Source organism: Xenopus laevis, chromosome 9_10S (genome assembly GCF_017654675.1).
Source record: "Xenopus laevis strain J_2021 chromosome 9_10S, Xenopus_laevis_v10.1, whole genome shotgun sequence".
NCBI classification, from domain to species: Eukaryota; Metazoa; Chordata; class Amphibia; order Anura; family Pipidae; genus Xenopus; species Xenopus laevis.
Window position 1 is genome coordinate 30,294,376 of NC_054388.1, and position 22,881 is coordinate 30,317,256.

Consider the following 22,881-nt stretch of genomic DNA (forward strand, 5'->3'; position numbering starts at 1 on the left):
TGAAATACAGTATCCTGCATTAGAAAAACATTGCTGAAATCATTTGATTATATTATATACAGAGTTGGAAGATCCCCAGGTACCCATGCTTTGTGTAACTATATTCTGATTAGTAAACTGCTTTGCAATATGATTGAACACTGCCAGTTTATAGTGCCTCAGTTTGTAGATACTGTTCCACTTCCATAAAGGATTTAATGGAGACATTAAAAATGACTTGTGGTTATTTGCAGTGGTTTGGCCCAGGATGACAGACTGCTTATTGAGTACAATGGACAGGACATTGAGGTCCATGATTAGTAGCTCTGTTCTACCTGAACCAGCACATCACATGCACATAACAACCTTGGCATACAAGAGGCTCTCAAAAAATTATACATTGTCATGATGTAACAAGAGGGCCATTATGGTCATTAATAATTAGAGGAGGTGTCACTGCTTTATACCTGGATGTACCTTTAAGTAGAATATGCCATTCATGATTGAACTTCTAGTGATCATGTAAATACAGCCAAGTCTACTTGATTTGATAATAGGAAGGTATATATATATTGTGTTGAGTGTGTGCTACTTAAATCAAAGCCCAAAGCCCTTAAAGAGAAAAAATCTGCCTAGAAATATTAGTCTTGATTGACTTGTTTCTTTGTTGCACTACCAGCACACTTTGTAATGATATAAAACAAGAAAAACCCCATAACAAACCTTAAGCTTTATACCCTGATAAACGTACAGGGCTGTTGTGCTTCTCTTTTATGATGACGGACCTGTACTGCTCTTTTAAATAGTGGAATTTGGAAAAATAAATGGAACAATTGTTGCGATGACAGGGTTTTTCTGATTTGATTGTTTTCATAAATATGCGAGTGAACTTGAAAAAATAAATCGCAACTGCGACTACAGATTTGGGATCCAGTAACCTGGTATGCAGAAAACTCTGAAGTATGGGAAGGCTATATCCATAGACTTCAATTTAATTCAAATTCAAATAATTTGGCGACATCAGTATCCTATTGGGTTTAATTAATGTTTAAATGATCTTTTAGCAGACTTACGGTATGAAGATTCAGTATGTAAATCTTAATTTACACCACCATCCTTTTATTCTGGACATTGGTCTTACATAAGTAACCATAGAAATAAATTGCCCTTTGGGAATTACTTGCTGGTTCTTCTGATGCTCCAGCTGTAGTAAAGTACCATATCACAGAGTATAACTTGTCGGGGAAAATGGTGTTTTTGAGAATATATAGCTGGATAATAATAAGATGGGATATCCATTGCTTAAAAATTGTAATATGATTGATACAGCAATTTAAATAAGATTTAATTCTATGAAAATGTATTTTTCAGAAAAAACCACAGACAATGACATATTCATGTGAGATCCTGACTGATATGCAATGTCAGTATAGGTTTGAAACCCTGTTACCAAAGTTTTTAAGGGCTAAAAATATTTTTTGTCGCTTAGGAATTTCTACTTATGTAGTTAAGACAAAATTTACTCTGCTCCTGTATAAATGTGTGTCATAAGTAAATGTAGGGTATGAAGAGTTCCACCATCAGTATGCTGATGAGTAATTTAGGTTGGCTGCCAGGGAAGACGTATTGTTTTTGACAGGTATCATCTTAGTGAAACACTAACTTTCACTGTCTTCAGAAGCAAAGTTAGCACACAATTTATTTGATGGGAATGTGAGGTTTATATGGATGATCAGAGGCAAACAACTCTAATATCACCCTGTGCAACGTCACTTGCTTGGAGTGGTGTAAAGATGACACTGGAAAAAGGGGCAGTGGATACACATGCTTTTGGAGCGATGTATGCAATTTCACTGGCAGGCTGAAGGAAACGTTTGAGTTGAATGATAACTACATAAATGCATAATGTAGACAGTAATGTTTTTTGATGGCGGTATAATGGTCTGGATTGTTTGGGCAAGAGCTCTGGTTCCACTGAAAGGCAATCCTTGAGGCTAAGCATACAGTTACTTTTTTGACAATTTTGATATTTCCTACTTTGTGGCAACAATTTTGGGAGGCTCATTCCTGTTTCAGCACAATAGTGAGGTCTGTACATAATGGTTTAAATGAAATGGGAGAGGAATAAATTGATTGGCCTAAACTCAGCCCTGACCTCAACCCCGGTGAAATGAATTAGAATGGCAGATGTGAGCCCCAACATCAGTGCTCAACCTCACTAAAGCCCTTGTGGTTGAATGCAAGCAATATTCAGTTCCAAAGTCTAGTGGCAAAGGAAGGACCAACTTGATATTTATTTCTTTGGTTTGGGAATGGGATGTTGAACAGGCATTTGCCAAGATACTTTGGCTACATGTTACAGTATATATTGAAATATTTTGCTCGTGTGGGTTTTCACACATTCAATTAAAATGTACATGGACTAGAAAAGAGGGGCTGTGAAAACCAGTGATTTTTAGTTATTTATCGTTCAATCCAACATTTCCAATCCAACATTTTATCAGGACTTCATAATATGGTTACATATATACAAAATTGTCTATTGGTCCTCTTGTTTTACTTTCAGGGACACTGAGGAGTGAAAAAATGTTTAGTCCAAACATTTCCCTAAATAGTCACAAACTATGTGGCTGCAGGGATTCGCCACAATTATCTCTACTCAAACCATAATGAAGTCATTATGAATAACAAAGGTAGTATGGCATTTCTCTCTTAAACCCCTCCTTTTTATCTCACATTCTTGAAAGTAAAGTTTTGGTGACCTTTATCCATATCTCAGTTTCTTAGGGGATCTTTGTATCAAGGATCGGGAAAAGGAAATTGCTATAAGGAAACATAGTCAAGTTTCTTATGCCGGAATGTTAACCTGAATTTTTGCATTGTGCGTCATCAGTGTCAAAAAAAGATTTGTGGACACATTCTCAGTCCTTGCCAATGCAACATGTTTTTACATACATGTTTGAGGAATTGATTGATAACTTTTTGAAATTCAAGAATGACATATTTGTTTAACACACTAGCTAGCTTTTTGAAGGGCATATACACCCAAGACTTTTTCTCCTTTTTTTCTTAGGGTCTACTAGGAAATGAAATATTAGAGCTGTTGTTGATTTACATCTACTATTTACCAGAGGCACACCAGGCTCTCTAAATTCAGACACTTTTGTAAATATCATTTTTGCTCCTGGTACCCCAAAACACTTGTGGATTTATGCAAAAACATACGTTAAGTTTTCCCTAGCACTGTTGCCCATAGCAATCCATCAGCAGCTTCGCTAAGTTATACATTTCCCACAATTTCATGAAAAGCATTTGATGAAGGAGTATGACATATGAATTTGGTTTTGCTTAATTTCTGATGAAAGTGACCTAAATAATGTTGTTTGAAACCCCCACTGTTATTAAAAGGATGTTCTTATTTAACTTGAGTGACATCGAAAGGAAGCGAGAAATTCAAAATAATAGGAATATCCTCTTTTTGCCAGACAAAGTGATATAAACATCCTTCCTACTCTTTCAGTTATGCTTACTTGTGAGTTCTGAACTTAAGAGAAAAGTGTCACCAGGAGACAGAGATTTCCAACCTCGGGAAAACTACTGGCAAAGTATTAAGTGATGAAGACTTGAGTGTGACAAACATTTGGCAGTGTACTATGTGTGCCCATGATCAGTGCTCATGATGAACTACCACATCATATAACCTATTTATTGCAAGTAATCAAATCAAATAATTTTGTACGGAAATCTGTGTAGCACAGAGGATTGCGACTGCATCCAGTTGAGTTCCCGAGGCTTGGAGTTTGCTAGGTTTTGTTGAACCCGGTGCAGCCCAGTAGAAGATATTTATATGTATATTTTATTAAAACTAAAAAGATGATTTGGTGAAGAGAAACAACGCTCAGGGGCTGAGCTTAGCTAATATATTCACTGGGAGGTGCCTAAAAAATTGGCAAAGCCCAGTGATTTAGTAAACAAGTTAGGGTCCACCGTATGGTGTTTACCTTGACGTGGTATGGTGGCTTATCAACTTTCTGATCATAACTTTGTAACAAAAAACCCTGTTTTTCTTTTTTAAATACATGCACTTGCATATTCATTGAATTATTTAGACAGGGGATTAACGTACTTAAATATGTTTTTATATGGCCTTAGGAGTGCACCCACAACCCCCCTTTTTGTATCTTTCAATGGAAGACAAGGGCTATCTTTCAATGGAAGACAAGGGACTGGTCTGAGTCTGATTCTGAAGTCTGGATGGAATTTTACCCTTCTGAAGTAAATTGGTGACAACTACAGATGTACTTTTTTACTTCATTGTCTGGTAGGGTTTGATAGATGTGCGCAACCTCAACTAAATATGCAAGTCCTCAAAGAAACACCAATAGCTCTGATTCTCATAATATGCTCAAGTGTGTACAGGTTGAACTATCAGAATGTTTCAACAACTGGTCTATCCATCTGTGTTTAGGTCATGATATTCTAAACAGTCCCATTTTTGGTGTTCCTTGAGGACTAGAGCTGGAAATCCTTTAACTATACCCATGTGAGTAGGTCAGGCCTAGAGTATGTTACCTTGGTTCACATCTGCATTGAATAAAGATGACATATTCCCACCGCTTTCATTTAACAGCCTTTTTGTATATGCGGAAAAAGATCTATGTGCAACAAGTCCTTTACAATTTCTGTGGAACACAAATTAACTGTGGTTGAGTTGTTTTTTATGCAAAAGCTGATAGTGGCTGTTCTTTGACATTAAGGGGCCGATTCACTAAGGGTCGAATTTCGAAGTTAAAAATACTTCGAAATTCGACCCTCGGATTGAAATCCTTCGACTTCGAATATCGAAGTCGAAGGATTTAGCGCTAATCCTGCGATCAATCGATCGAAGGATTTCCCGTTCGATCGAACGATTAAATCCTTCGAATCGAACGATTCGAAGGATTTTAATCCAACGATCGAAGGAAAATCCTTCGATCAAAAAATCACAGGCAAGCCTATGGGGACCTTCCCCATAGGCTAACATTGACTTCGGTAGCTTTTAGCTGCCGAAGTAGGGGGTCGAAGTTTTTTTTAAAGGGGAAGTACTTCGACTATCGAATGGTCGAATAGTCGAACGATTTTTCGTTCGATTCGTTCGAATTCGAACGAATTTAACCAATTCGATGGTCGAAGTACCCAAAAAATACTTCGAAATTCGAAGTATTTTTCATTCGAATCCTTCACTCGAGCTTAGTGAATCAGCCCCTAACTCTTTCGCAGAATGGAAACTGGAAAAACATACACAGCATGGCCTCCATATAGGGCTTATGTTCTGTGGAGGTCAGATATAGGAATATAAATGGTGTATTGTTCTTTCAGCCGTAGTTCCAAAAAATATCTAGGACATCAAACAGGTTTTGCCCCAAGGGCAGAGCATGGGTGAGGCCAGAGGTGTGACAAACATGGCCAAGATGCCATTGGATTACTTGGGATTTAGGTTAGTTATGCATAAAGAAATGTGAATGGGTGCCCAAATAAAAAAACAATCACACTTCTCAGTTATTAACTGTTGTAGTTTTTAGGCTTGTGGGGCAGCGATTCTGTTATAAACTTACATTATATTTTAGAATGTTTATTAACTTACTTACTTTGAATAAAATCCTGAATGAGTAAAACATGACACCGGGGTCTTTAAAATCCCTACACACACTTGAAATGGAATCATGATTTTTTCCTGTGCCAGCAAAACATCATGTTGCATTGAACAACACTGGTCCCTCCCAGAACTGCAGACAAGATAGGGATTATGAAAAGCAGGAGTCTCTTTGAGTCTGGCAGCGAGTCCTGTCGTGGAAGAGCTGAGGGTAGAAATAAAATAAATGTCCCTGCAGATGTTTTTCTCTGAACGAAGGAGAGAGTGAAATGGGTGAGAGGCCTCGCAGAACAGTGGGGCTCCTCCAGGCAACACAAAAGACAATACTATAGAGATCTGGGCCTGAGGCGCTAGAAGGTTTGTGCATGAAGTAATATGAGCCTGTACCAGATATACAGAGTGCATTAAGCCTGTGTGTAGTCACACACTGACCTCAGCTTCAGCTCCGCTATGGCTGATTGAATTCAAATCAATGGAGCAGGGGCACTGAGCAGATCTGCTTTGTAGCCATTTATGTATTGGGATTATTTGATAACCCCAAAACCTCTTTTTGGAAATGTTCTTTTTCTTTTTTTTGTATTGCAGCCCAAATACATTACTTACAAACTGCTGTTTGGTTGCTAGGGTAAGTGGGAACCTAGCAACCAGATAAGAGTTGGAATTCCAAACTAGCTGCAGAACAAAAAAGTGAAATCAATTAAAAGCCACAATATACTTGATGTACTAAAATGACATATTTTAGCATTTTTATACTTTATGTGGCTCTGACATTTTACACTGAATTTATCATTCACCTTTATTTTACCTATGCCTTGTGGAGCTTACAGTTTAAGGCCCTTCCATGCAAACACACGCAGGCACAATAATCTTAATTTACAACCTCAATTGCAAGTGCATGTAAAAATGGATGCAAATCTGTGCTCCTACTGACTCAACTCACTAGTATTTGCATCCCCATTGCACTGGCAGCCAATTAAGCTACCAATATAATTTGGCCAAGGACCCCAGTACCGCACATCAACACTGCAATTTTAGGTGAATTTTATGAAGCCTCAAATTTTTATGGGGAAAAAAAATCTGAATTTTATGAGGGAATTTTTTATTTTTTTTTTCTTCTAGATTTATGTATAGTGACGAAGCTAAAAATCTGAAAATACTCCAGTTAAAACTTGACAAAGTCATGTAAAAGGCATTGGCAGATGGCCCCTTTAACAATTAGAAGACATTTTTTTGCCTTCATGATGTCGAGCTAGTCTTCATTTCGAAAATCTGAATAATTTGTACTTTTCGTTCTATAATCCATATTTTTTCAAAAAAGTTTGACGATTCAAATTGTTGCATGATTTTGCACAACTTTTGCCGCACATATCACTCAGAATTTTTAGTACATTAAGCCAGATCGTGGTTGGAATTAGGTCAAATTAGTTTCAATAAAAATTCGAAAAATTCAAGTTTTAGTAAATATGTTGTTGCCACTACATAATTTTCTATTTATGGTATAGCTAGTAGATTATTTAGCCATCACAATTTATAGGACAATCATAAATAAAGGAGTAAGAGAGCTGCTGACTTCAAATGAAATTAATCAAAGGCTACTCATCCTCTGTACAATAGTATTAAGAAGTAGATCCATTGTATTTGTATCTCAAGTTTACAGTGACACCTATAGGTAAAAACACCTAATTGCAGTAAGAAAAAGATTAAACGACAGTACTTTATGCAATGCTAAACAATGTAAATGGCTTAGAGAAAAGCCAATACAGGTCCAATAAATGTAAATAAGATTGAAGAGTTTTAAATCCTGTAGGTCCCCCTTTGTAATTGTGGCTGGTTCCACAACTACTTATAAACCAATAACACAAAAAGTAGATTCTCTGTATGGTTTTTCCAGGTGCTGTTTACCTGCAGCACACAGTTTATGCTCATAAGTGTACTTATATTTTATCGTCCTTGTCAAATGCACCAACTTCTAATATAGGGGCAGATTCACTAATGGGCGAATTTTCACCAGCGTCAGCTTCGCACCCCTAGCTCCACTTCGACAGGCGCAAATGCTCTATGAATACGCTAATTCACTAAAATGCGAAGTTTCATCCCAGGAGTCAAACGCTGGTGACTTTTCGATTCGGCTGTCCAAACATTCTATAGCAAAGATGCGATAGCGTTCATTTTTGCCTACCGAAAATTCTTTAAGTGCATACTGGGACTGAGTATTAATTCACAAAGTTGACGGTTTAGTAACAATTGCATTTTATCAAGGATAAACATATCGTAAGGAAAACTATGAATGATCTGCAAACCCAGTTTCCATAGGATCACATTGATTCATGAAGAAGTTTTGCTTGGAGCAGAAGTGGCTTGGGGCTAATTGTCAGGATCACTAAAACTGTTGGTTTTTGCAGCTGTGTCAGCAGATAGAGAACTGTGCTTTTAGCTACTCCTGGGCTGGGCTTTCTTCCACATAGAAGCAAACAGTCTCATGCTGCTTTCACGTGGCTGACAAACAACTCACAGCAACAACAGTTTGAGAAAATTTATTTAAAAGGAGCAACAACAGATTCTATAGAATTGAATTAAACTGTAATTTGCTGCTAAGCTAGAGTAAAAAAAGTCACAAAACAGAGGTGAAACCCTCATGGGGGGTTATTTATTAAATTCCAAATGCCAAAAACTCAAAAAAAATTTGTTTTTTTAGTATAAAATCTGCATTTTTTGTGAAATTGTTTTTATTGATATTTATTATACCCTGAGGATGGAAAAAGTCAGAATCCAAAAAACTGGCTTCTCAGACCTATAGAGAGGTTGTATATAAGTCAATGGGAGAGGTCCCTATCCTATTTGGAAGTTTCTGTGGTCTGTGCTGGAATTAGCCCAAAAATCTGCCTATTTTGGAATTTTGGAAATATTAAAGAAGTCACGATTTAATCGGATCAGAGACGATTTTTTTCCCCAAACGCTCGATTTTTCCGGGCTTCTTGGCAAAAAGTCGTAAGTTGGGGGATTTTTGTCTGAAATCCCCCAACTTCCGACTTTTTGCCAAGTAAATCGTGACTTCTTTAATAATAAATAAGGTCTAAACGTGGATTCTAGTTTGGTCTGACTTTTTTATTATAATACTCAGAAAAATTTGAATTTTGATAAATATGCCATGCAGTGTTGCAAATAGAGCTGTGGAGTCAGAAGCAATTTTGGAGTCGGAGTCTGGAGTGGGACGTAACAACTCCCACTCCTGATAACTTTAAATACAAGCACTGAAATGAATCAAATCAGATATGACTTTCTATAAAGGAGAACGTGGCACGACCAATTCTGATACTAAGAACAATACTTTAGTTCATTTTGGATTGTATTTAACAGCTATTCTACAGCTATATGCCAGATTCAATTAATATTTAAGTTATTTTAGGTTTCCCAAAAAATGTTTTTGGTTTATGGATTACCAAAGGTTGTAGCCCTTCTAGCTGCTGGAAAAAAGGAGAAAAGGCACAGGTTAAATAGCACGTAACAGATACGCCCTGTCCAATACAATGGTGTTTTATATGTTATCTGCTATGTAACATGTGCCTTTTCTCCTTTTTTCCAGCTTGAATAGCAGCCCCCATGTGTACACAGAAGCTTGTTTATATAAACTCTAGTAGTGTTTCTGAAGCAAACACACCAGTTTTACCAATTTAGAGCTACCGTACATTATATTTTAATTACTTTGATACACTTTAAGTTTTTGGTGTTACTGTTCCTTTAAAAGCAGAGGAGTCGGAGTCAGAGGTACCCTAAACTGAGGAGTTGGATGACTTATGTACCGACTCCATAGCCCTGGTTGCAATAAAGATATATGCTGGAGAATATAAGATGTTTTGCAGGCAAGACTATAGGGAACTATAGATCTGTTAACTTGACTTCTCAGCTATAGGGATAAAACACTGGGACACAATTTAAATCACATTATTGTGAATATAGGTCAGGCAAAGTTTGATGTGCAATATATCCAATCAGATAAATCTAATTGTCTTCTATGATGAGGGTAGCATGAATTGAATGTGATTTTCTGAGATCTTGTTAAAGCATCTTATACAGTAAACCATTTTTAGTAATTCAATTAAGGAATATTGGCCTTGAAAATGTTATTTGTACTTGGATAAAGATAACAAGGAGTGGTGATAAATGGAATGTTTTCTAGTTGGACCAGTGTTGTTATTGGAATACCTAAGGAGTCCGACCTTGGTCCGCTGCTTTTTAAACTACTCATGAATGGTCTCGATGTTAACATTATAAGTACTGTCTGTGTTTGCTGCTTATATTTAATTGTGCAAAACAAACACGACATTTTCTTTTTAGAGGAATTTAACAATATGGGGTCTGAGCAGCGAATTCATAAATGAGGTTCAATGTTGCTAATTATGCACTAAATGTAATTGTTCTGGTGAGCGTCTTACATGAGAAACATTTGGGAGCTATTTTCTGTCTTTGATAAATAGCTTTCCAACTCAATGCAATGTCAGACAGTGTCTGTTAAAGCTAAGAAAATATAAACATGCATACTTTTACCTCTTTAGAGATCTGGGGTAAGCCCTAAACTTAAGAATGTAGCATAGTCGCATTTGTTCAAGGGAAATTAATTAGGAATATGTCGAAAGAAACAAAGAATTTATGTGAAAAATAGAAAATCAGAGTTGGGTTTGATTCCTCGTTAGCAAAGTCCCTTGTGAAGGGACACAGATCTTTACAGGTAAGTTAGGAAACTTTGTAGAGGAACAATTACAAATGAATAAAAAAATGTCACCCCTTTTGATTAAAGGAAAGTTTTTTTCACCTAAGGCAAATCTAACAGTTCTTTAGCTTGTAGGCAATGAGGCTGTAGACAATGAGTTGAGCTTTTAAATGCTCTGTATGGTGACATTGTAGTGTCACATGGCCATAATGACATTAAGTGGTACTTGGATAATTCCGTCATGTATATGTGTAGGTATGTCTATGCATAAATATGTATAAGTTTGCAGGAATCTCTTAATTAGTGATGGGCGAATTTCTACCGTCGCGCTTTGCCGAACAATTCACGAATTTCCCGCAAAATTCACGAAACTGTTAAAAATCTGCAAAACTCGACTTTTGACACCCAGGTCAATTTTGACGAATAGTGTTGATGCACGACTGTTTTGACGCAAACAACTATTCCGCCGCGTGACCCAATTTTTTTGACGGCAGTAAATTTTCACTGGAGTTTCGGGAATTTATTCCCTGGTGGCTAATTTGCGCCTGGCGAATTTTACTCTTAAAATAAATGTGATTTATTTGTGTGTATTTTCAGAGGGTGGCACGGTTTGCTAGGCCTTGTTTTCTTGACCTAGTGTGTGTCAGTGATGCTGGGAGTTAAACTAAAAAATTGTAGATGGATAGTTGTGTTTTTTCAACCCAGATTAACTCTGTTGCATGGCAGTGTACAAGTTATCAAATAATCCTCTCAATGAAAAGCTCATTTTTCAAAAGAAATATTTAATTTGTGTTCTTTGACCTTTAAATTACATGAATTTTAATAGGTGACTATTACGATTTAGCTGTTCTTTGCAAAGTTTCTCCCATACTGTTTGCATGACAGTTTACTGTAGATAGCAGCAGACACCCCCCCCCCCTTTCCCACTTCTACTTCTCTGGGAATCTAAGCTCACTTTATTCCCTTTGGTTTTATGACTTTTAAGTGCATGGTTTATCTTCCTCTCTACACCAAAGGAATATCTACTGAGCATGTTTATTTAAATTATCATCATGTTTTTGTTCTGTTGTGGACATTTTGATCCTCAGTAAGCTAGGACACCCAAGGTAATTGGCTGGTGGACTGAAGGTATAATGGGGCAATTTCTTGCTATTTCGTGATGGTCTCTGTTCTGATAAGATGACCAGAAATAATGCAACTCTAACTGTAACAAGAAGACGTGTGGAACCAAAAGACAAAACTCTGTCTTTTAATTGGCTCATGTGACCTAACATACAGTATATGGTTTGTTTGTGTGCACCGTGAATCCTAGGATCCCAAGGGGCAGCCTTATTTTTTAAAATGGCAATTTTCTATTTAGGATTACCCAATGGAACATACTACTAAAAGTATATTATTATGAAAATGGTTTAATTACATGAAGCAAGGTTTCACACGTGAGCTGTTTTATGCAATATTTTTTATATAGAGACATACATTGTTCGGGGGGTATCTTTTTCCTTTAAAAGGGATAGAAGCAGTACTGGGAAATACTCTCTGCCTTATAGGAAAGCATCAGGACAATGTGTGGTCCTTTGTAGTTCCTGGTAGTTATTTCTTGAATAATTGACATCCCTTATGTTTAAATATATGTATGTTTAAACATACATATTTTTATTATGTGAATGTAGAAGTAGACAGAACATAGAGGAACAGAGCAAGATGTTGTATTTGAAGATTGGCTGATTCAGTGCTGCTAGAAACATTTCCTACGTTGCACAATAGATACACTTAATACAAAACACCATGATAATTTGCAGTGTGTTACAGGCAGCTATCTCAGTGAAAGGGTCCCTTTAAAGCAACTAATACTTTTCATATGCTGAGCTGCAGAGGTCTCTCTAGTGCTGCAGCTGAGTTGGCCATCTTTGGTGGAGCAGCCTTTCTTTGCTCTCACGCCAAAGCAATCAGGGAAGCTAAACTGATAGGCCTGCAGGAAAACTCTGTGGTTTCCTTTGGCTGTTGCACCGTGTGCCATTACAGCAAACTCAGACCCCGAGGTCTTATGTGAGAAATCTTTTCTCTAATAGCAAATAAAAAGAGGTCAGGCTTTTATGAAGTAGAGGAACATAGACAAGAGATTCTTTTAAAAAAAAAAAGGCATTTTGTGAAAAAAGAAAATAAGAGGAATAAATGAAGGGAATGTATGTGACGATTTAAAAATCTGACACACTTTGGAGAAAATTTTATATATGACTATTTACAAAGCAAAAATGTGCATCGTTTTATCCATTTTCCACACTACATTGCTTTCTAGCAATTTGCATACATTTATAGACCTCAACGTATTTAAATGAAAAACAAATGAAATGGTTAGTTTTCATTTATTTCGTCAATGACAGCATTATAATAAATAGCAGTGCACATTAGTGCGGGGTGAGGCAAAGATAATGTTAAGTAATGCGGGCCTGTAATGCTGAGAGGTACACTAAATGGTCCAATAAGCACACAAGGGCAGGCACTAATAGACTCTGCTGTAACATTATTTTGTAATATAGCTTTTAATTCTCACCTAACATACATGAATGTTCATTTACGGGTATAAACTATAGGTTCAATTTCCTATACTTCCACATTATTTGCATCCTCATCTCCAGTTATTCGAAAGCAAGCTGCTACTTTCCCACAGAGAGCAATTGTAAGGAATTCAAAAAGAAATTAATAACTTTTCCCTGATTTTTGGAATGAATAAAATCATACAGTTTTGATACTTTTTGGCCTTCATTTATCATTTTATTGCCACCTTACAGCTGTGAACAGATTTAAAGCAAAACACCAAACAGGAAAAAAATGGCCAAAAATTTGGAAAAAGTAAAATTAGGGGGAAAAATACAACTTTTATTTGAATTTGAGTGGCAAAACATGCAAATGAAGCACCTGGCCAAGACCTTGCACCGGGACACCTTCTACCTCATGCACTAAAGTAGCCTCAACTGACAAACTTGGCATTAGCGTACAGCATTACAGTTGGTGCTATGTCTTGATATAAAAATCCTTGTATACTCACAGAATTGTAGCGTTTACCCCAGAATTCAAGGGTAAATGGTGGCACATGTTAAGTTGCATCCACTGTTGAATCCATTCTGGTAAATTGTGAGCAGAAGCTTTTCCCCCTGCTTATACGTTAGAATATTGTCGCTTCCAGTGCATGTGTTAATAATGGTGTTGGCATTCAATTCACTTGAAAAAAACAGTTGCGTCTATTAATGCAGCCCCCTATGGAAACACTAGGATCATGGCCATGTCCACGCTTGCAGCATTTCCAGGGGTTCTCTAGGTAGACTGGTGAATTGACATAGCCAAAAGTTGCTGGACGCATAAATGGGTACAAATGCCTTTTGTAAATAACTTCAAAATGTGTTCAGTTTTCAATTCAAACTACAATTTTGCACTTGTGTGCTCACTACCTGTAGCAATTCCCATAGATTAGCAGTTTTTGAAGTGAAAATCAAAGACTGTAATATGAGTCAGTAGCTAGGCAGGACATCTGTCCCAACTCATTATTTCCTTCTCAGTACGTTTATCAGATACAGGGCAATACTAGGTGAAGGCAGAAGAGGCACCTGCCTAGGGCGCAAAGATGTAGGGGTGATGAACAGGTACCTATTCAAAAGTCTTCTGCCTACTCCTAGTCTGGGTGGTTCGCTCCTCTCGCCTCCCCTCTATTACTCTCCCCTGCCTCCGTCACTCCCCCCTACCTCCCTCCCCTGCCCTTCCCCTTTGTTACTCTCCCCCCGAGTGCCATGAGAAGTGAGCGCACATGGGGGGGGTAAGGTTGCTGACCGGGTCCCTACGGCACCCTGTCGCCTTGGCCCGGCCCTGATTAGATATCTTCATATGAAAGCAGAATGCCATTTTCACAGGTGGATGTGAGTCATTCATTATATAGTCCACTAATCCTCATGGAAAAATACAATACATAGGGCCCTTGAGGGCAAAACGTTAAAATAAAGCAACATCAAGAATTGAAGCCTTTGAATACACATTGCATTATGCTAAAAGCAGCATAAAATATTCTGATTTAATTTTTTTAATATTTGATGCTTGAAGAAAATCCACATTCTTTCTCTAACACAGGTCTGAAGGTTTGTTTGGTAACTGGGTTTGGACTTATTTCCATAGGTGCTCATTAGAACACATTCCTTTCCTATTAGATTTCATGGTAATCTGGCCCCAAAGGTCCTCGTCTCTCTTTTCCCACAATCTAAAAGGTTTTTCTGTTGGTGCAAGTAATCTGAAACAGGAGGGAACATGCTCCAACAAGAAATTATTTTTTTCGGGAACAGAGTTCCCTTAAGAACCACAAATATTTCAATAAAAAAGGATCCAATTACATGCAGTTTGGGGATTCTAAGTCAGCAAAATATAATATGTACCTGTTAAAGAAACTGATGTGTAGGGGACATATAAGTGAAAATATGCAAATCATGATTAAGATCAAGAAGGAATGTTTGGAAAGAAGCACCTGCTAATGTATAGCTCATTTTAGCTAATTGATTCATATAATAAAATGTTTTTATTATGAAACATTGGCCCCATGTAATTTTACCATAGGAAAAACTCACCAGATATTGCTCATGTTATCTACTGAGACAAAGCTTCTGCAAAAATGGCAAGAACACACAAGATAGATGATATATTTAATTAGGTGTCCAATGTGACTATGGTGGCCAATTTAAGATTGTCTTGTACTTTCGGCACATGTAATTTTTAAGGAAACCCTGCATGGGATCTATTTTAAGCATTTATGATCTATTTTGATCATAGAAGTAACTGATATATGTTTCAACTTCACCCCAGGAGTTCACCCCAGGAGCATTATCTGGGATTACACCCCTGGGTTTATCAGGTCACATAGCCTGTATTATCAACCCTATGTTATTAGTATGGAGCATAGGAATAAGTGGCATGGCTGTGCATGTGAGGGGCTTTTTTTCCATAGCTGGCCCATGTTACTTGTTGGTAGGGCCTACCAACCAGGCGGTCTAGGTAATTTGTAGGACATACTTGGTCCCCCCTGAAGGGAGGTTCTTAGCTACATAGTAGTATGGGGCTCCATAATAACTAGTGGTTCCCCTGCTCCTTTCTTCCTAAAGCAGCCGTTCTACACAACTATATTTCTACAATATGCTATGTTTTATCTTTAGAAAGCCAATTCTAATCTGTCTAATATCCATCCTATCGGAAATTCTCTCTTTACAGTAGTGTAGAATTTTGAGCCCTAAACAGGATTACCAGTAGATTAAAAACTGCCCAGCACTTATTAGGACTGCATCCAAGTTGCAATAGAAATGTTTCCGTTGCTCATCTCCAAATGAAAAGAGACCAGATAAAGCACAGGATACACCAGCTGCTATTTGTAGATTTGCTGGGCAGCATCTTGTCTATTGTTCCTTTGCACTACGTGACAAAGAATATCCAGCCTCTCAAGAAATAATCACCAAGTACGCAATGCATTATGTCTATATTTGTTGCATGTCCCTATGTGTGTGAGTGCATGTGAGCAGTCAGCTTCGGGGGAATATTGCTCTAATGTTAATTATTTGTCTCACCGAACCACATTCTTCTATATTTTTCCAGTACTGATGCCCGTAACATTTCAATAATATTTAATAAAGAACATTTTATATACAATACCTTGGCCAGTTTTACCATATCCTCCCTTAGGCCTTAATTTTTCTTGTAGTAAACCTACAAAGGATTGTGTCCCAATTGTTAACCTGGCATGTTAAAACTTCTCCTTTTCTAGCTGTATGCTCACAATAGTAAATTATGCTTTGGCTATTTAATAGTATTACCCTCACCAATGAGTTTTCACCCTTCAGGAGCCAATGTAATTTCCTCTTCCAGATTTTGCTTTTTGTTATCTTACGTGACAGAATGCACTTTGCTTTAATACAGGAAACGCTTCCTTCTTATCTAGCGGCTAACAGTCAAACGGGAGCACCTTAAATAAATAAAGGCACTGCTAAGGGCTGTTACTAGATGTGGTGAAGGGAATGCAACTGGATAAAAGCCAGGGACATTGGGGCCCATGGTTACAAATAATTGATTCTTGCAAATCCGAAATATAAAGTTACAAATTCACAATTAATAGATTTGTGTGGATAGAGGTCTTTGGATTGAGAATCTAGTAACTAAGGGGTAGCAGGGGCGATCCTGCCTAATTTGCCGCCCGAGGCGGCCTTGGTTTTTGCCGCCCCCGCCTCCCCACGGCACTCACCTTCAGCACCGGACAGGGGTTCCACGTCGCTAGTGCAGAGAGCGCAATTGCGCTCTCTGCACTGGAAGAGACGAATTTCCGGGTTGCGGCAAATGCCTCAACTTGCCTCATTGGCGGAGGGCCCCTGAGGGGTAGATTTATCTAGTGAAGTTAGAGATCTCCACAGTCCACAGAGTAAAATACTGCCTCTCTCCATTCATTGCTATGGGACAAAGTTCGCGCCAAAAACGTGCCCAATGCGTGCTGGCACAATCATGCCAGCGCGCCTGTACCTTTAAGAGGCGCGCCGCGCGCGCCCTAATAATCCAAGATGGTGCATGCCTGAGAACCATGCGGCGGGCAACCCCGCCGCACAGGTATTCTTATTACAGTTAGCTGATCTATGGTGACAAAAATTAGTCAAAGGAGATACCTCAAAAAATAAAATTGATTGATACAGATCGCCAGGGTCTAGATATCAATGGGGCAAATTCACTAAAGAGTGAATTTTCCACTGTGAAGGCTTTGCCATACTTCGCGCCACTTTGCCAGGCACAAATCCGCTATCATTGCGCTTACTCGCTAAAATGCGAAGTTGTGTCTCAGCAGCCGAACACTGGCAAAGATTCATTAGAGTAACAATCGTTTGCCTGAGCGAAACGTCGCAAAACTTCATTAGCAATGTACTCTTTCATTAGCAAATTGTCCTCTACCCCTGTTGGATTTCTGGTGAATTTTTGCTAGCGACGACCACTTCGGCCTTTAGTGAATTTCCCCAAAGAATCAAAATATAGACAAAGCCACAAGGTTAAAATGTAATATTTGTTTATGAATTGTATTCACAGAAATGGTGACTTGTGCTCTGCTCTTGTCACTCTTTACTGCTGTACTGCAAGTTGGAGTGATATCACCCCCCCCCCAGCAGCCTAACAACAGAACAATGGGAAGGTAACCAGACAGCAGCTCCCTAACACAAGATAACAGCTGCCTGGTAGATCTAAGAGCAGCACTCAATAGTAAAATCCCATGTCCCACTGTGACACATTTAGTTACATTGAGTAGGAGAAACAACAACCTGCCAGAAAGCAGTTCCATCCTAAAGTGCTGGCTCTTTCTGAAAGCACATGACCAGGCAAAATTACCTGCCTACACACCAATATTACTACTAAAAATATTCACTTGCTGGTTCAGGAATGAAATTGTATATTGTAGAGTGAATTATTTGCAGTGTAATTTAGAAATAAAAACAGCACTATAAAAATCATGACAGAATCCCTTTAAGCACAACTGACACATTTATAATTCTGAAATTAATATATTTTCAGTTTTTAATGGAACCACACCTTCACTGGGCATATTGTAGCTACTGAGATGTTTAACAATTACTGGCACTTTGTCTTTGCATGTGAAGTGGTCTGTTCCTTGAGTTCTATTTTTGTTTTCTTGACGCCTGCTTTACAACACTTGTTGTAGTAATTATAGGTCTTTAAAGATGAATCTGTCCCCTCTGACTTTTTTTAAATGCTTTCCTCTTCCTTCCTATTAACTTCCTTATATCTGAATTTAACCAAGCAGTTTGGTGCTTAATCTTTTTACAATTCTTTAGTAAGGGAGTAAATTGAGAACAGTAATGGTTTAACATTATTCCAGTTCTTTCACTGCCAGCAGAATTTTGCACTTCCTCTGTGTTTAACTGCTTAAACATTTTGACATTTTAGAATTTTCTAAATACCAAAACATGTAAGATTCATATCAGAAATATATTTATTTTATGAACAGAAAAACAAGTGATTTTGAAAGTCTAATATTTCCCAAGCATACCAATGCAAAATGTCTATAGTTCTTGTTATGTTTTGGTAGCCGAGGATGAGTAGAGTATAACAGTGCTTTATTAGCTGGCTCGTGCAGCCATTACACAACAGTAAGCAACGCTAACACCACAAGCTGTATAGAAAGTATGCACAGTATAAGTCTTGAGCACAGTGACATCTACAGGCCATTTGTATAAACACCACATATCCCCCCCTATAGTAGGAAAGCATTTGGACAACTATAATAAGCAGCAACAATTAAACAGTATGCATTTTAAAACAATATTATACATTCTTCACATCACAAAGTCCATGCAGGTAGTTTTCTGATTAGCCTTATAGGTTCACTTTCTTCAGGCTTATTGCAGGAGGACATCAGGAGTAGGAAAATGTCCTTCATCAAATGGAGCTTCTCCAAACACCACAGTTCTATAGAGATTCCTACTTGTAATCTACTATCAAATTTTCAAAGCACCACTCTAACCTCTATATGTTATAATAAAATGCACAAACTTTGCCCCGGAGCAGTAACCCATATCTAGCTACCCATATCCCATATCTATAGCTACAGAATCGTTCGATTCGAAGGATTTTATCGTTCGATTGAACGATTTTTCCTTCGATCGTTCGATCTAAGTATTTGCAGTAAGTCCTTCGACTTCGATATTCTAAGTCGAAGGATTTTACTTCGAACCTTAGTAAATGTGCCCCTTAGTTTCACTTACAGAAATCCATATATTTTTGAAATGTACACATTATGCTGAAACCAAAATGGGTAAATATGTTTTTTTATGCCAAACAAACAAACTTCGCTTAAAAGCGTGGTTCATCTTAAACTTAACTTGTAGTGTGTTATAGAATGGCTAATTGTAAGGCACATATTAATTATGAAAAAGAATATTGTCAAAAGAACTTTGTAAAAATCGGTGTAAAATAAATGGCGAATTTTTGAAGCAAACACTAAATTTGACGTCAATCTCTTACATTGCCTCTTACAGTGACGGAAGTCACATAATATAACACATAAAAATTTTACACCGTTTTTTACATGACAAAGCATGGTGATGTTGGTGTATGGTAGTTTTTTTAAACTACACAGCATCATAAATATGCCACATAGCAACTTTTTAATTGGTCTTCATTTATTTTTTATAGTGGTTTAATCATTTGCCTTCTTCTGACTTTTCCCAGTTTTCAAATGGGGGTCACTGAGCCCATCTAAAAAAACAAATGATCTATAAATCTACAAATTATTGTTATTGCTACTTTTTATTTCTCATTGTTCTATTCAAGCCTCTCCTATTCATATCCCAGTCTCTTATTCAAACCAATGCATGGTTGCTAGGGTCATTTGGCCCCTAGCAACTAGATTGCTACAAATGCAAACTGGACAGCTGCTGAATAAAAAGCTAAATAAGTAAAACAACAAATAATAAAACATGAAAACCAATTGAAAATTGTCTTAGAATATCACTCATTACATCGGAGGTTATTTATTAAAATCCGATTTTTTTTTCTGGTAAGAGTTTTAAAGGCGAAAACAATTTTTTCTGAGGAAAAAAACTCTCAATTTTTTTGTGATTTATTAAACCCCAGATGCTGCTAAGAGGCCAAATAAAAAAGTACTCCATCTCAAACCTGCCGAGGTCATGTAGAAGTCAATGGCAGATGTCTCTTTTACAATTGGAAGATATCCTGATCTGCACTGGGTGTTGTTCAATAATAGTAATAATTCATTGTTTTTGTGCGATAATCCAAACAAACAATTCAGATTGTTTTTTTACTTTTCTCTTCCCGCACCAGATTTTTTCGAGTTAATTTATTGATAAATACGATAAAAATGTGCACATGAGTTTGGTTGGAGTGGTTTTAAGGAAAAAGCGAGAGATTTTTGGATTTTAGTAAATACCCCCCTGAAAGTTTGTATATTTTTGAAAAAAAACCTCATAGCCTGCCGTTTACAAGCTTGTCACTTCAGCTACTACAAAACCAACATAATTCCTGCATTTTACGTTTGGTAAAAAAATGTAATTTGATGCCACAATACCTTGTATTTCCAGAATTATGCATTTAGTGCATTTGTTGTCCGAGTTTGCTTTTGGCAAATGATATTACATTATTTATTTAGCACCAGTAATTTTATATACATCATTTCCATCTGTGCCCCAGGGTCCCTAAGGTGTCCTATCACAGTAAAGGCCCCCATACACGGGCCGATAAAAGCTGGCGACAGACTGAGTCGGCAGCTTATTGGCCCACGTGTGGGGGTCATCCGACAAGCGTCCCTGATCGATATCTGGCTGAAAGTCGGACAGATGTTGATAGGGCAGGGTAAAAAATCCCATCCGATCGCAGCAGCATCAGTATGTTGATACGGTCCCGCAATCCGACCATCGCATTGCCTACATTCTGATCCGATCGTTGGGCCCTAGGGCCCACTATCGGAACAGCCTGATATCGCCAACCTCAATGTGGGCATATCGGAGAGAGATCCACTCGTTTGGCCACTTTGCCAAACGAGCAGATCTCGCTGTGTATGGCCACCATTACACACACTATACCCCCAAACAATGTAGGTCTCTATAAAAATATATTACATAAATTAGCTCATATGTAAAACTCTGCTTCATGTAAATAAACCATTTTCATAATAATATACATTTCTAGTAGTATGCGCCATTGGGTAATCATAAATAGAAAATTGCCATTTTAAAAAATAAGGGCCGCCCCCTGGGATCGTATGATTCACTGTGCACACAAACATACCAACAAACCATACTTGCTAGGTCACATGAGCCAATTAAGAGACAGATTCTTTTGCTTCAACACATCTTCCAATTACAGTTAGAGTTGTAGTATTTCTGGTCAGGTGATCTCTGAGACAGCACACAGACCATCACTAAATGGTGGCTGAAGGCAAGAGATGTAAAAGGGCAAGATTTACTTAAATATATACATCAGTTTGGTAAGATTCTTTAATATGACACTTAATATGATGTAAACTATCTGTTGCTTAAGTGTTTGTTTTGGGGGTATAGTTTTCCTTTAATAAGGAGCCAATTAACCTGTATGTTTAGTAGTGTTATAATATTACGGTGGCAGTTACCCAGGTGTTCTATTCCTGCACATTTGTCATTCTTTCTGGATTGTTAAGGATCACCACTAGATCCCATGCAACATCATTTCTGGATGGGTCCTTAATAACCTTTAAAATGGTCCGGCAGCAAATATAAAATATATATTATAAAATATATACATATAAAATATTTATAACTTACTTTCGCATTGAAAAAAGTTCAACACAGGCAGCTTCAGCCCCATCAGTATTTCCTGCCGCAACATATTCCTTTACCCCCTTCTGTTCATATTTACCCTGTCCCTCCGAAGGTTTCTTTTTTTGTTTTCTGAGCCAGAAAAATATTTTGTTTGCCATCAGAATAAAGATAGCATGAATTTTATTCTTCTAGTTTACAAAAGCTGCAGGGTTTTATTTTCTTTGGAACAACGAAACCAGATTGTAGTTTGAAGTTACAGGGAATTTATTTGCATTTTCTTGCCAAAACAAAGATGTAAGGTGTCTGGGCATTGCAAAGTCATCCAGCATAGAGAAAGTTCTGGGGCCACATTATGTTTTTTTTTACATACTGCCCCTCCCCATCGTCTGTTCTTTTTTTTTTATATGTTAACATATTGAGTATTGTTAGAGTAACTTTCACAAAAACAGCTGTCCCTAGGCTGCAGTCTAATCCCTCTTTTCTTTCGCCGTCTAAAACTGCTCATCAAATAAACAATAAATCCAAGTTTTCCAGTTTTTACATAACTTTGAAAAAATGGTCAAATAATATTCGTGAAATATTAATATGTTCCTCAGTGCAAACAACAGCTGTTAAAAGTTGGCTTACTGCGCTGAGGATTTCTTGTTCTAGGTGGTTAGCTAACGACTTCCACCAATTCAGTGGAGCAAATTTATTTTTAAAAAATCTCCAGCAAACACGTCCTGTTGAAAAGTTTCCATTATACCCTGGAATTTTATGGTTGAAGGGTGATATATGAGATCCCACAGCACGTTTTGTGTGTATCTAGGATTGCTTAAAGGGCCCCTGAACACTTGTGAGGTTATTTATCAAAATCCGAATTTTTCAACATTTTTTTTTTAAAAAAGTCTGACCGAACTACAATCGACGATTTGCCCTTAATTATCAATATAAAAAACTCGGGAAAATTTTCCGATTGGCACGTGAAAAAAATGGAAAAAAAAAACAGCATCAAACCACGAAAACTCCAAACATATAGGGGGTTATTTATCAAGGTCCGAATTTATCTCAATATCGGCTGCTACAAACTCCGATCTAAGCCGCTCGAGTTTTTAACACATATTATTAAATTTTCCCGAAAATTACCTACAGGTATGCGGGAAAAGCTCAGATTTTCATGATTTTTTCGTGAATTTTCCCCGAAAACTCGTGTACAAGGTTTTACCCGAAAGCTCCGCAAACTTGAAATTTCCCGA

General features: G+C 37.5%; 1 protein-coding gene across 1 annotated transcript in view; it reads left to right on the forward strand.

The window, feature by feature from the left end:
• The window catches only part of LOC108702720 (receptor activity-modifying protein 2), a 31,479-nt gene that overhangs the window by 1,197 nt on the left and 7,401 nt on the right, over positions 1-22,881 (forward strand). The gene's annotated exons all lie outside the window — the stretch shown is intronic.